Here is a 12,197-nt window from a genome sequence, read left to right on the forward strand (position 1 = left end):
AGATGCTGGGGGCTGTAAAATTCAATACTCTTTTGAACTGTGAAATCAGTTTTGATCAATTTTGGAGGAATGGGCTCCTGAAGTTGAATAGCTCGAGACAACGTGAAAATAATGGAAGCCCGCCACCCACCCGCCCCCTGAGGGGGCTGGGACCAAACTAATTGCGGGGTTCTTACTTACTGGGTGGGTATATATTGTAAAAAAAATTTGAGCGAAATCGAAAGACATGACTCAAAAACGTTGGTTGAGTTGACATGGAATAACCCTTTAAGCAATTTTTATCTGATTTCATTCCGTTTTGATAATACATATTGATTGAGATTTCGGTCATTTTGCGAGATTTTGATTCAATTTCGCGATATTGCATCAAGTTTGAATTAATTGTACGTATACCTAGACCTACCTTACTAACAAATTTTTAAAGCAAGTTTCGCTGTAATTTCAAGCTACGATTTCAGAGACGAAAAAAGACTTGACGCGATCAACAAAGTAGAATTTAATTACTCGGAGTTAATTATTTCTGTAACTTAGGAGCATAACCCCTTTAGTAAAAAATTTAAGGCTAGCTCGTTGGTAAACCACAAATAAGAATACTTTCAACTTATTTGCTGCAGCTAATCAACATAAAGAACTGAGCTTTTTGGCGAGATTACCTACGTGAGACAGCGCGACATAATAAATATGAAAAAATTTCATAGTATAGTACATATTTACCCAAGGCTCGCATACCGGCAAATAATTTTTTGGTGAAGGTAGAAAGGTTTGACGTGGACGATTATTAGGTGGTTTTTGCGGGTAGGTGGCTAGGTGCAGTGTCTAGCCAGCTTTAAAAACGAAACATCTGTTTATTGTAGCGAGCTTTCACCATTATAAGGTTGGGAATTTGTTTTAATAAAATTTCATCGAGCGAAATTTTGGCCTGCTGGAAAAATCTAGCCGGGTAGTCGAATTAGTACAGGTTGATGGTACTTTATAATACACAATCGAGATGCGAGTGAGGACACAGCAAATGGGGGGGGGCGGACGTTTTCCAAAATACCGGGCGTTTTTTCGTTTGCTTTCGAACAATTTGCGGCCTTATGAAATATTTAGGCGAGTACTGCCGATGCCGGCGCCCATAACGTTTCGCGTATTTTATATTTTTCGCCATACATACTCATTCTATGTGCTGGTAGAATGTTGAGTAGAGTGGAGTGGAGAAAAAAAAGAAATATTTCATTAAAAAACAATCGCGAAAAATGTCGTGTATAGCGAGGTAAATAAATTTCATCTTGTGGCATCAATTTGTGTGCGCGGAAATTAATTTAAACTCGCTTCTCTGCCGTTAAATTTTACACAAGTTTAAATGAAATTGTAAATAAGGCGGTGCGCGCGAGACTCTGAAAAAAAAAAAAAATGATGTCGCGCGATTTACATTTTGCTTTGTTTTTGTTTTGTCTGTTTTTGTGTTGTTGTTTTCATCACATCGCGTATTATTTTTATTCAAATATACGCGACAATGGTGTAGTATTCGAGTAATTTGTAAGGCGAGTGATGAAATGAGGAAAAAGTCGCGTTTTTATCTCGCTTGATGAGATTTCAATAATAAAAAAAAATAGTTACGCCGCTCGGGAGCGTATCGGCGATCGCAGTCAAGATTTTACTAAATATGGTGAATTGAAAACTGCGTTTCGAATCGAATAGATTTCGATATAATTATGTGGAGCGATATTTTTTTCAAATTCGATACTGATGAGATGAAGATGAACGTTGAGTAAATATCGAAAGGGAGTCTCAAAATGCAAAATGCACCACCTGCAGCGCAAATTTCAAAGTCTGAAAATTCAATACTCAAATCTATTAGGCGATTTTTTGGAATTTCAAGCTACAGGTCAATTCTAACGAGAATCAAAACAAAAATTAATCAAATTAATCGTAAAAGGCTCAAAATTTAATTAGTATCCTATTTTGGACCATTTCGACCCGTTTACAGTGATGATTTCAAGGTGTTCTAAAGCCCCGAAAGGGTTTTGAGGTTCTCCAGTTCACGAAAAAAAATGTTATAAATTAGAGTCAAAATGAAATTCAGATGCCATAAATTGTACATCACTCTCGACGACTCATTTTATACGAATGTGTTTGTATTTACACACCCGGAACGTAATAAAATACTAAAAAAATAATCATATTTTTCCAAGCACACATAAATATGCAGTTTCATACGTCTGCAGAAGTATAAAACGAAATAAAAAGTACACGTTGTTGCGTGTAGGTGAGCCTATTTGGTTTTATCGCACAGTGTCCTTTTTCCAGGTTTTTGTTTTCCACATTATATCCTAGCGTGTTTTTAATTATCACGCGAACTCGACTTGTTCTCTCACGAAAAAATTCTTCGTGTTCGAGCAATTAAAAAAAAAGAAGAACTTACTTGGTTTTTTGGAATATCAGGTTTTCATTCGATATTATAAAATAATTGAGAAGTTAGTATCCAGTTTTCGAGGAGTGAAATTTCAGTTCACTTTCTTTGCCAACAGTTTTCCAGAACTTTCCAAAAATTCATTTCTTGAAAAATTATTCAAGGTAGGTATCAAAATATTTTCAAAATTGAGATAAAATTTTTTCAAAACCATGAAAAAAATCCTATCAAAATCAGAAAATTTAATCGAAAACGTTACAGACGCATCCAAAATTACCTGGAATTTCAATCGGAATCAGAAAAGCACGGAAAAATATGTAAGGATTGAAAATGGAAATCAAATTAACCCAAAATTCAATCGAACGCGTTCAATATTTAGAATTTATAGCGAATGTGGGAAGAACTTTTGTCCAAAATTATAGTCGGGAAGGGGGGCGCATAAGGATCACCTGCACCCTCTGCCGATCCTCCGGGGCAACATTTTTCTTAAAGGGGAAGTCCTAAGGAACATTTCTAGCCCTTGTCCTCAGAAAAAAGTGGCCCTACTTACAAAATGGCGGCCATTTTGATTGACAGGTCAGCCGAAATCGCAGGTTTTGCGTTCCAACATAGGACTTGCACGAAATTTTTCAATCCGTACAAACGTAGATCGAAAGATCAGAAAAACTTCATCACTTGTCAAAATTTCAAGTGCTAAAGTGCCTTTTTCGATTTTTGGCGAATTTTTGAAAATCAAATTTAGGCCAAAAATGAGGGGAAAAATCAAAATTTTACCAAATTGAGCAAGAAAGCTGAAATTTGGGATATAACCTATTTTCGACATGCCAGATCGATTGGAAACTGTTTCAACTCGTTTTGAGCATTTCTGGAGCTTCCAGCAGATTTTTGAAACTCGAAATTCACACAAAATTCCATCAAATTGGAGTTGTAAAGCTGACATTTATTCTAAAAACTAATTTCAATATACGCTACGAAGTACTGCAGCTTAATTTCAAGTCGTTTTGGAGCCTCTAAAAACTTTTTGAAAATTCCTGAAACCTTCAGTAGATTTTTGAAACTTTAAATTTTCACAAAATTTCATCAAATGGAGATAATTTTAACACCCTCTGAAGACGACTTCAGGTGGGTTCAAGTCATTTCAGGGCCTCCAGCAACTTTTTTGAAAATTACTGGAGCCTCCAGTAGATTTTTGAAACTTTAAATTTCCCCAACATTAATTTATCAAATGGAGTTGGCAAGCTGAAATTTACTTCGCAGACTACATGGTGGTTTCAAATGGTTTTGAAGCTTCCAGCTACTTTTAGGAAATTTCAATTTTCCAAAAAAACGTCATACAACCTTACAAAAAGTTGCTGGAGGCTCCAAAACGACTTGAAATTCACCAGCAGTCAACTTCGTAGCGTATTGAAATTAGTTTGCAGAATGAATTTCGACTCTCCATCTTGGTTTGATGAAATTTTGGGGAAATTTCAATTTTCAAAAATCTACTGGAGGCTCCAGTAATTTTCAAAAAAGTCGTTGGAGGCTCTAAAATGACTTGAAATCCACCAGAAGTCGTTTTCAGAGGGTGTTAAAATTGGAGTGTAGAGTAATTTCAGCTTTCCATCTTCATTTGATGAAATTTTGTGAAAATTTAAAGTTTCAAAAATCTGCTGGAGGCTTCAGGAATTTTCAAAAAGTCGCTGGTGGCGGTGGCTCCAAAACGACTTGGAATCCACCTGCAGTTTGCTTCGCAGCGTATTGAAATCAGTTTGCAGATTAAATTTCGGCTTTCCAACTCCATTTCATAAAATATTGTGGGAATTTCAAGTTTCAGAAATCTGGTAGAAACTCCAGTAATTTTCAAAAAGTCGCAGGAGGCTCCGAAATGATTTAAACCCACCTGAGAAGTCGTCTTCAGAGGGTGTCAAACTTGGAGTACGGAGTAAATTTCGGCTTTCCATCTCCGTATGATGAAATCAAGTTTCAAAAATCTACTGGAGACTCCAGTAATTTTCGGAAAGTCGCTGGAGGCTCCAAAGCGACTCGAAATCCTCCTACAGTTGACTTCGTAGCGTATTGAGATTAGTTTGCAGAGTAAATTTCGGCTTTCCATCTCTGATCGAGTTTCAAAAATTTGCTGGAGGCTGCAGAAATGCTCAAAACGGATTGAAATCGTTTCCAATCGGGTTGGCATGTCGAAAATAGGGTGTATTCCAAATTTCAGCTTTCTTGGTCAATTTGTTAAAATTTTGATTTTTTCGCTCATTTTTGGCCTAAATTTGATTTTCAAAAATTCGCCAAAAATCGAAAAGACACTTTAGCACTTGAAATTTTGACAGGTGATAAATTGTTGCCTGATCTTTCGATCTACCTCTGTACGGTTTGAAAAATTTCGTGCAAGTCCTATGTTGGAACGCAAAATCTGCGATTTTGGCTGAACTGTCAATCAAAATTGCCGCCATTTTGTAAGTAGGGCCACCTTTTTTTTTTAGGACAAGGGCTAGAAATGTTCCTTAGGACTTCCCCTTTAAGAAAAAAGTTGCCCCAGAGGATCGGCATGGGGGTGCAGGTGATCCTTATGCGTCCCCGACTAGGTAGGTATTAATCTTATCAATTAAAGTTGATAAAATAACTCAAAATTTGAACACAAATTTTGCAAACTTGTCCTAAATTACCTGTTGAAAATTATCAAAAATTCTTCAAATTTAATTTGACTTAAGTTGAGAAGTTTCTCCAAGCGTCGTGGAAATTGTTCAACTGACATAAGTAGGTATATATATTATATGTATTAGTAATTGAAAACGAATTGAATAATTTTTGGTTTATTATTCCCGAAAGAATGAATTCGTAATGTGACTGTTTCGTGAACTAATTTATTCATAAATTAATGAGTTAATCAATTAGTTGGCGAATGATTTGATTCTGGATCCGAAAATCGTTCATCCTCAGAATAAAAATTGAAGTCTGAATAAGAATCATTGAATTCAAAAACATATAATTGGATACCAATGCCACCTTTTTCGATAGTTTTGATTTTTCAACCCCTATCCCTTCGTTTAGGGGCGAATTTTTTTGGGTGGGGGGGGCGAAACTCCAGTAGTTCGAAAAATGTAATTTCCATTCAACTTTATTGAAAGGAAAAGCTTAGTTTAATGATTTGAAAATTTTTGAACGCGATTACAAGTTTAACATTATTGTCATTTCCGTTTCTAGAACTCGAGATTTTATCCTGTTTTATGCATTTCGCCACCCCTCCCCCTCCCCTCCCCCCGAAAAATAATCGAACACTTTAGATCAGACGAGGTAATATAATTTATGGACGACGAACAGGTACATGCCAAACAATCTCATGGAGAAAACATGACGCAGCCAAACGCGACGTCCGTTGACAGAGAAAATTTCTGAGCTGCTGACGAGGTTTATTTCGTCTTTTTGTTTCAATTTCGTGTTTTTGACGAAACATGTTGTAGCGAAATTTACATAGTTATTTTTCTGTACATCAGCGCAGCGAAATGTGGTACAGGTGCTTTTATCGAACTACCTAGAAAATCTAACGTGAATTTCCATACACTCTTATATAATGTACATGCATGAAATGTACCCACATTGCACACTTGTACTCGTACAATGTACATTATGCAGGCAAATGTTTTCGGAGATTAATACGCAATTCGGATGTAGTACGAAGCTCGAATATGCTCGAGTCAAAATAACAATTTAAAAGGAGAAAAAAAATTATTGTACCTCGTTAAAATTAAGCATCTTGGATAAGTTGGCCAATTTTTGAAACGGGCGACAAAATGAGCGTGCGACGTAAAAAAAAAAGAGAAATGTTAAGAGGCCGGATTTTATGCAGTCATTAGGAATTTATTTTCCGCTGGTTAATTATTTAGAAAGAAAATCTCGTAGTTTCGGGCTCAGTTTAGAGGGGTAGCTTGTTTTCAGACGAATGTTAATTTTTCAATAATCTCGAATGGCACACGTTGAACTATATAGGGGGAAAGATGACTGACAACAGAAGGGATGCGCCAAAAAGAAAAAAGAATAAAGAAAGAAAGAAAGTTTCAAGATTGTGTTACTTGGGTTGGGGGGTAACTTGCGTTCGTTGTAAAATGATTGATTGCTAAAGATTGATTACGCCGCCGCCGTGTCGAGATTGAGTAGATAAAAAAAATTTACAACGAGGTAAAATCTCGATAGGGTGCTCGAGTTGAGCTGTCTATCGCGAGCAGAGAGTGAATTAGCGAGATGTCCTGCAAGTTTATTCTTGTAACGTAACGTTGGTGAAGCAACTTTGTGCTAGGGTGGCTTTTATTTATATTTGTGGAATTTTTTTTTGCAATTTTCGTGCTATCTTATTTTCTTGAAATTGTTGATTTTTGTAAAGAAAAAATTCCTGTAAAAGTTTTACCCTCCAACCTGAAAGGCTGAAATTAATTGTCCTTCAAGTTCACTAAAAGAAAATGTTTGCATTCTAATTATTTAATTTGACCCTTTTTCATTAAAAAAAACTACCCCCCTCCACCATAGAAAAAAAAGGAAAATTTGGATCTATTCAAAAACTAGATCAAGAAAATTGAAATACATGTTGATGTTTTTACATTCAAATCCTTCATTTTAGTCTAATTTCATCTGTGAAGCCCTATTTAAGAAATCTAACCCCCTCCCGCCCCCTCCATTTGGGAACTGAACAAAATTTAGGAGGAAAAGAATCCATTTGAATGTAGTAATTTTGTAATATGTCTTACGTAAGGTATTTTTTAAGTGCTCGAGCCGAATATGACATCAGTTTTTGACCGCGGTCATTTAGGGGGTGGGGAAGGAGGATAAAATCATAAAATTGCTTTAAAAACCGATGTGGGTATTCCATTTTTTCAGGCTCTAAATCCAAATCTGACATTAGTATTCGGCTATAGTCATCAGAGGGTGGAAAGGGGGATGGTAGAGGGGGTGAAATCCTAATATATCGGTTCAAAACTCAACAGTAGTATCCTCATGTTCATTTTTCGAGGCGCTGAATCCAAATCCGGCGTTAGTTTTTGGCTATAGTCATCAGGGGGTGGTGAAGGGAGGAGAGGAGAGGAGAGGAGAGGGAATAAAATCGTGAAATGGGTTCAAAAAACAATATTATAAGTATCCCCATGTATTTTTCGAGGCTCTGAATTCGAATCCGATATCAGGTTTTGGCTATGGTCAATGGTCATCGATGTTGGAGAGGAGGGAGGGGGTAAAATCATAAATTGGATTCAAAAACCAGTATGGGTATTATCGTGTACTTTTTTTTGAGATTCTGAATCCGAATCCTGCATTACTTTTTGGACTATGATCATCGTGGGTGAAGAAAGTCCCTCCTCGTCTTCTTTTTTTGAAAATTCCAGAATTATGTCTAATCCTTCTTCCTTCTTCTCCCTCCTCCCAGCAATCCAACTTTTCAGAAGACGATGCCCTGCTGAAGGCGTTGAGAGGGCCAGATCAAAAAACTAAGTCGATATTTGGACTAAGCACCTCCAAAAAGCTAACAAACGATATGTCATATGGTATTGCAATTTCCCTCCTCCTATTTTCGAACCAAAGAGAGGGGTGATTCAAACAGGATATGAAAATATTTGCATTCAGCAGAAAAAAAATTAGCCCCTCAAAAGCTTAATTAGAATAGATAAAATTTTCTATCCCCTCAATTTCACTTCGATTCCACTATGAAGGGGGGAGTTGTATAGACTCATCTCATTGATGGCAACAAATTTTGAAAAAGTATAAAGTTCAGCATCTTTCAACACCAAAATCATCACATTCCACTGGAGCGTCCAGTAAATTTTTGAAACTTGGAAATTTTCCCAAAATTTCATCAAATGGAGATGGAAATTAAGCTGAAATTAACTATGCACTCCAATTTCAACACTCTCTGAAGACGACTTCAAGTGGGTTCAAGTCATTTTGGAGCATCCAGTGACTTTTTGAAAGGTTTCATGGAGTTTTTAGGTGAATCAAAATTTCCAAAAAGTAGCTGGAAGCTTCAAAACCACTTGAAACCACCATGCAGTTGACTTCATATTGTGTTGATGTTAGTTTGCAGAGTAGATTTCGGCTTGCTAACACCATTTGATGAAATTTTGGGAAAATTTCAAGATTTAAAAATCTACTGGAGGCTCCGGTAAATTTCAAAAAGTCGCTGGAGGCTCCAAAATGACTTGAACTCTCTTGAAGTCGTCTTCAGAGGGTGTTAAAATTGGAGTGCATAGATAATTTCAGCTTTCCATATCCATTTGACGAAATTTTGGGGAAATTTAAAGTTTCAAAAATCTACTGGAGGCTCCAGTAATTTTCAGAAAGTCGCTGGAGGCTCCAAAACGACTTCAAATCTACCTGCAGTCGACTTCGTAGCGTATTGAAATTAGTTTTCAGAATAAATTTCGGCTTTCCAACTCCATTTTGATGAAATTTTGTGGGAATTTCGAGTTTCAAAAATGTGCTGGAGACTCCAGAACTGCTCAAAACGGGTTGAAACAGTTTCTAATCGATTTAGCGGGTCGAAAATAGGGTACAATAAATATATCCCAAATTTCAGCTTTCTAATTAAATTGGTAAAATTTTGATTTTTTTCTCACATTTTGGCGAAAATTTTATTTTTGGAACTCGAAATTCCCACAAAATTTCATTAAATGGAGCTGGAAAGCTGAAATTCATTCTGCTAACTAATTTCCATACGCTATGAAGTCAATTGCAAATGTATTTGAAGCCGTTTTGGAGCCTCCAGTGACTTTTTAAAAATTACTGGAGTCGCCATCAGATTTTTGAAACTTGAAAATTCCTACAACATTAATCAAATGGAGTTAGCAAGCTGAAATTTACCTACATGGTGGTTTCAAATAGTTTTGAAGCTTCCAGCTATTTTTTTGGAAATTTCAATTTTCCAAAAAACGCAATACAACCTTTCAAAAAGTTGCTGGAGGCACCAAAATGACATGAAATCCACCTGCAGTCGACTTCGTAGCGTATTAAAGTTAGTTTGCAAAATGAATTTCAGCTTTCCATCTCCGTTTGATGAAATTTTTGGAAAATTTCAAGTTTCAAAAATCCACTGGAGGCTCCAGTAATTTTCAAAAAGTCGCTGAAGGCTCCAAAACGATCCTTCAAATCCACCTGCAGTTGATTTCGTAGCGTATTGAAATTAGTTTGCAGAATGAATTTTGGCTTTCCATCTCTATTTTATGAAATTTTGAGACATCTAAAGTTCCAAAAATCCACTGGAGGCTCCAGTAATTTTCAAAAAGTCGCTGGAGGCTCCAAAACAACTTCAAATCCACCTTTCAGACACACATGTAAACCAAGGCTGGACAATCCTATTAGTCCCCAATCAATCCTTGGTAAACACTTTGCTGATATTGAAAACCAAAATGTGGCATGTAACATAGTTGACAAGGCAATGGACCAGTTGATCACTGATGGTGAACTGGGCCATCCCTACTCTCTGATATTTTCACATCACATATACCAACCCACAATGCAGTACCTTGTACTAAGAGGGATAAAAGAGAGATTCTACCGCCCAGTTGGGCCAGCTGCTGTGGGTTGTCTACTGCCATACAGCGATTACCTTCGGATGGGCCAAATAACCCCGGCTGGGGTGGAGAAAATTCTCAAACAAGCTGAGAAGGAACTAGAAAAGAAAATCCAACACTCCAACTGGGGAAAGATAGAGACCAAATCAAATGGGATCTTCACCCTAGAGGAATTAGAGGACGATCTGTTTAGACAATACCCACAGTTTGCCCTGGCCCATTGTGTCAGCAGGGATTTCAGGATGTCCAAGGGCATTGCGCTCCTATTTAAACGAGCCTTCGGCAACCAGGACACTCTGAAGTCAAGGGGTGCTAACTTGCTAAGGTTGGTGAAGTAGTTGAGCTCAAAAAAGGTGGAAATTACATACTCTACGCAATCACCAAAGAACACTACAATGATAAGCCGTCAATCAAGGACTTTGTAACGACAATGAAAGCACTTGCTGCCAAATGCGATCAACTTAAGATCAAAAAGATAGCAGTACCAAGACTAGGGTGTGGTCTGGATAAACTGGAGTGGCCAACAGTGAAACAATCCATCATCGAATGCTTCAGGGACCACCCAGTTACTGTCAGAGTATGCACCCAGAAGGAGTAACAGCTTCAATCCTGATCTATCAACCAAACATCGACCAGTAAAAGCCCTGTAAATAACCCATTAAAATGCCCTACCTCAAGCTGTAAATAACTATAGTTAGATTTTTTCAAAACCTATGCATATCCTAAATATATTCTTCTCAAACCATAACCTTAAACTAATTTAGTGTGGGCTTCATTCTTGTATTACAATTTCTTTTTTGTATTATAATGCTGTACATATTTGCAAAGTAGAACAAGTTAACTAATCATACCTATTTTCCTACATTTTTCAGCCTAAAATAATTAGCCATATCTAGTATTGTACTCTTAAGTCCAATGTGAGAGGCTCGTGTGAAGCCCTTAGCAAGTGCACTGGCCTCCTCACAAATGTCCCCCCCCCATATCCGAAACTCATGTAATGCAAGGATGCAATTGATCCCCACGCGAGCTCTCCTACTACAAAAATTGCAAACCAACTATAAATTCAGAAGCCTATATTTGGTGCTTTGTACATTTTCATGCAGGTATTAATTTTTTTTTAAACTGTACCCCAATTTTTGAGAGTCAACTTTACCATTTTTTTGAAAGTTTCAAAATTACAATTTTTCACTCGTCTATCAACTCTTAGCTGTCTTTTCCATGTTTTGGAATACATTTTAAGGGATGAAATTTAGTTTCGTTCAAATCAGAGAAAACTAGTTCCAATGGTTCTCCTGTTAGTTAGGTTTCAAACGAGGGAATCAACATTGCTTGAAAAGTGTTACTTAACTCTGACACAGGCTTGGAAAATTTTCAAAAAATTTTCGCCAAATTTGATGTATTCAGTTTCTTTAAGAAAAATTTCAACTTTTGAGGGCTCTTCGCCAGAAGATTAACATTGTGGATGACCGAAGAAGGTTTCTTCTTGAAAGGAATTATTCAGACTTCAGATTCTAAAATAAACATTTTTTTGGGAAATTAGATTTTTTTAAACTCGAAGAGGGCTTTTAATACCTATCACGTTAGGAGTGCAAAAAACTTCAAAATAAGTGCTGTTCATTTCAACTTGAAATACGAGTATTCATTGCAGATTTTTCTCGAAGCACATCAATGTAAGTATCGTTCAATGTTCACTGATCACAAAATAAAGTGAAAACTGTCAGAATGAGTACGTGGGCTACGTAGAAGTACTCACTCGTGCTATAAAGAGTAATGTGATAGATGTGTCGCGAATGTGTTAATATTCTATCGCGCGGATGTGAAGTAATTCGAAGCCATTATAAGACGAATCGATTATGAAGAGCGCGGTAACGTTTAAATATCTTAATTTGGAGAATAGAGCTGCACAGTTGCTGGAGAAGTATCTACGATGAGCGAGATACCTACTACGTGCCATGCCTCCTGCGACTCTAGTGTAAATGTATGCGGCGGTGTGGTGTGCAGATGAGAAAGAGCGAACGACGAGCAAGGGGATTTGGAGTGTGCGACGAGGACGAGGACGAGAATGAGGAATTGAGGATGAGGAGGAGACGACGCGACGTTTGTGTTTCGCATTCTGCGTGAAGCAGGCAGCTCTTAAAATATATTTTACGGTCCCGTCGCATCTTCTAAATTGTTTCGTTCCTTTTAAATTATGCCATCAAAAACATCTTATTGTCTTTTGCCGGGCGATTTTTTTCCCTCGGCTGATTATTAATTAACAA

The 12,197-nt window shown here is 37.1% G+C and overlaps 1 protein-coding gene across 1 annotated transcript in view; it reads right to left on the reverse strand.

Moving 5' to 3' along the window:
- The window catches only part of DIP-gamma (Dpr-interacting protein gamma), a 268,534-nt gene that overhangs the window by 17,603 nt on the left and 238,734 nt on the right, over positions 1 to 12,197 (reverse strand). The window lies entirely within an intron of this gene.

This window comes from Planococcus citri, chromosome 5 (assembly GCF_950023065.1).
Source record: "Planococcus citri chromosome 5, ihPlaCitr1.1, whole genome shotgun sequence".
In the NCBI taxonomy this organism is placed as follows: Eukaryota; Metazoa; Arthropoda; class Insecta; order Hemiptera; family Pseudococcidae; genus Planococcus; species Planococcus citri.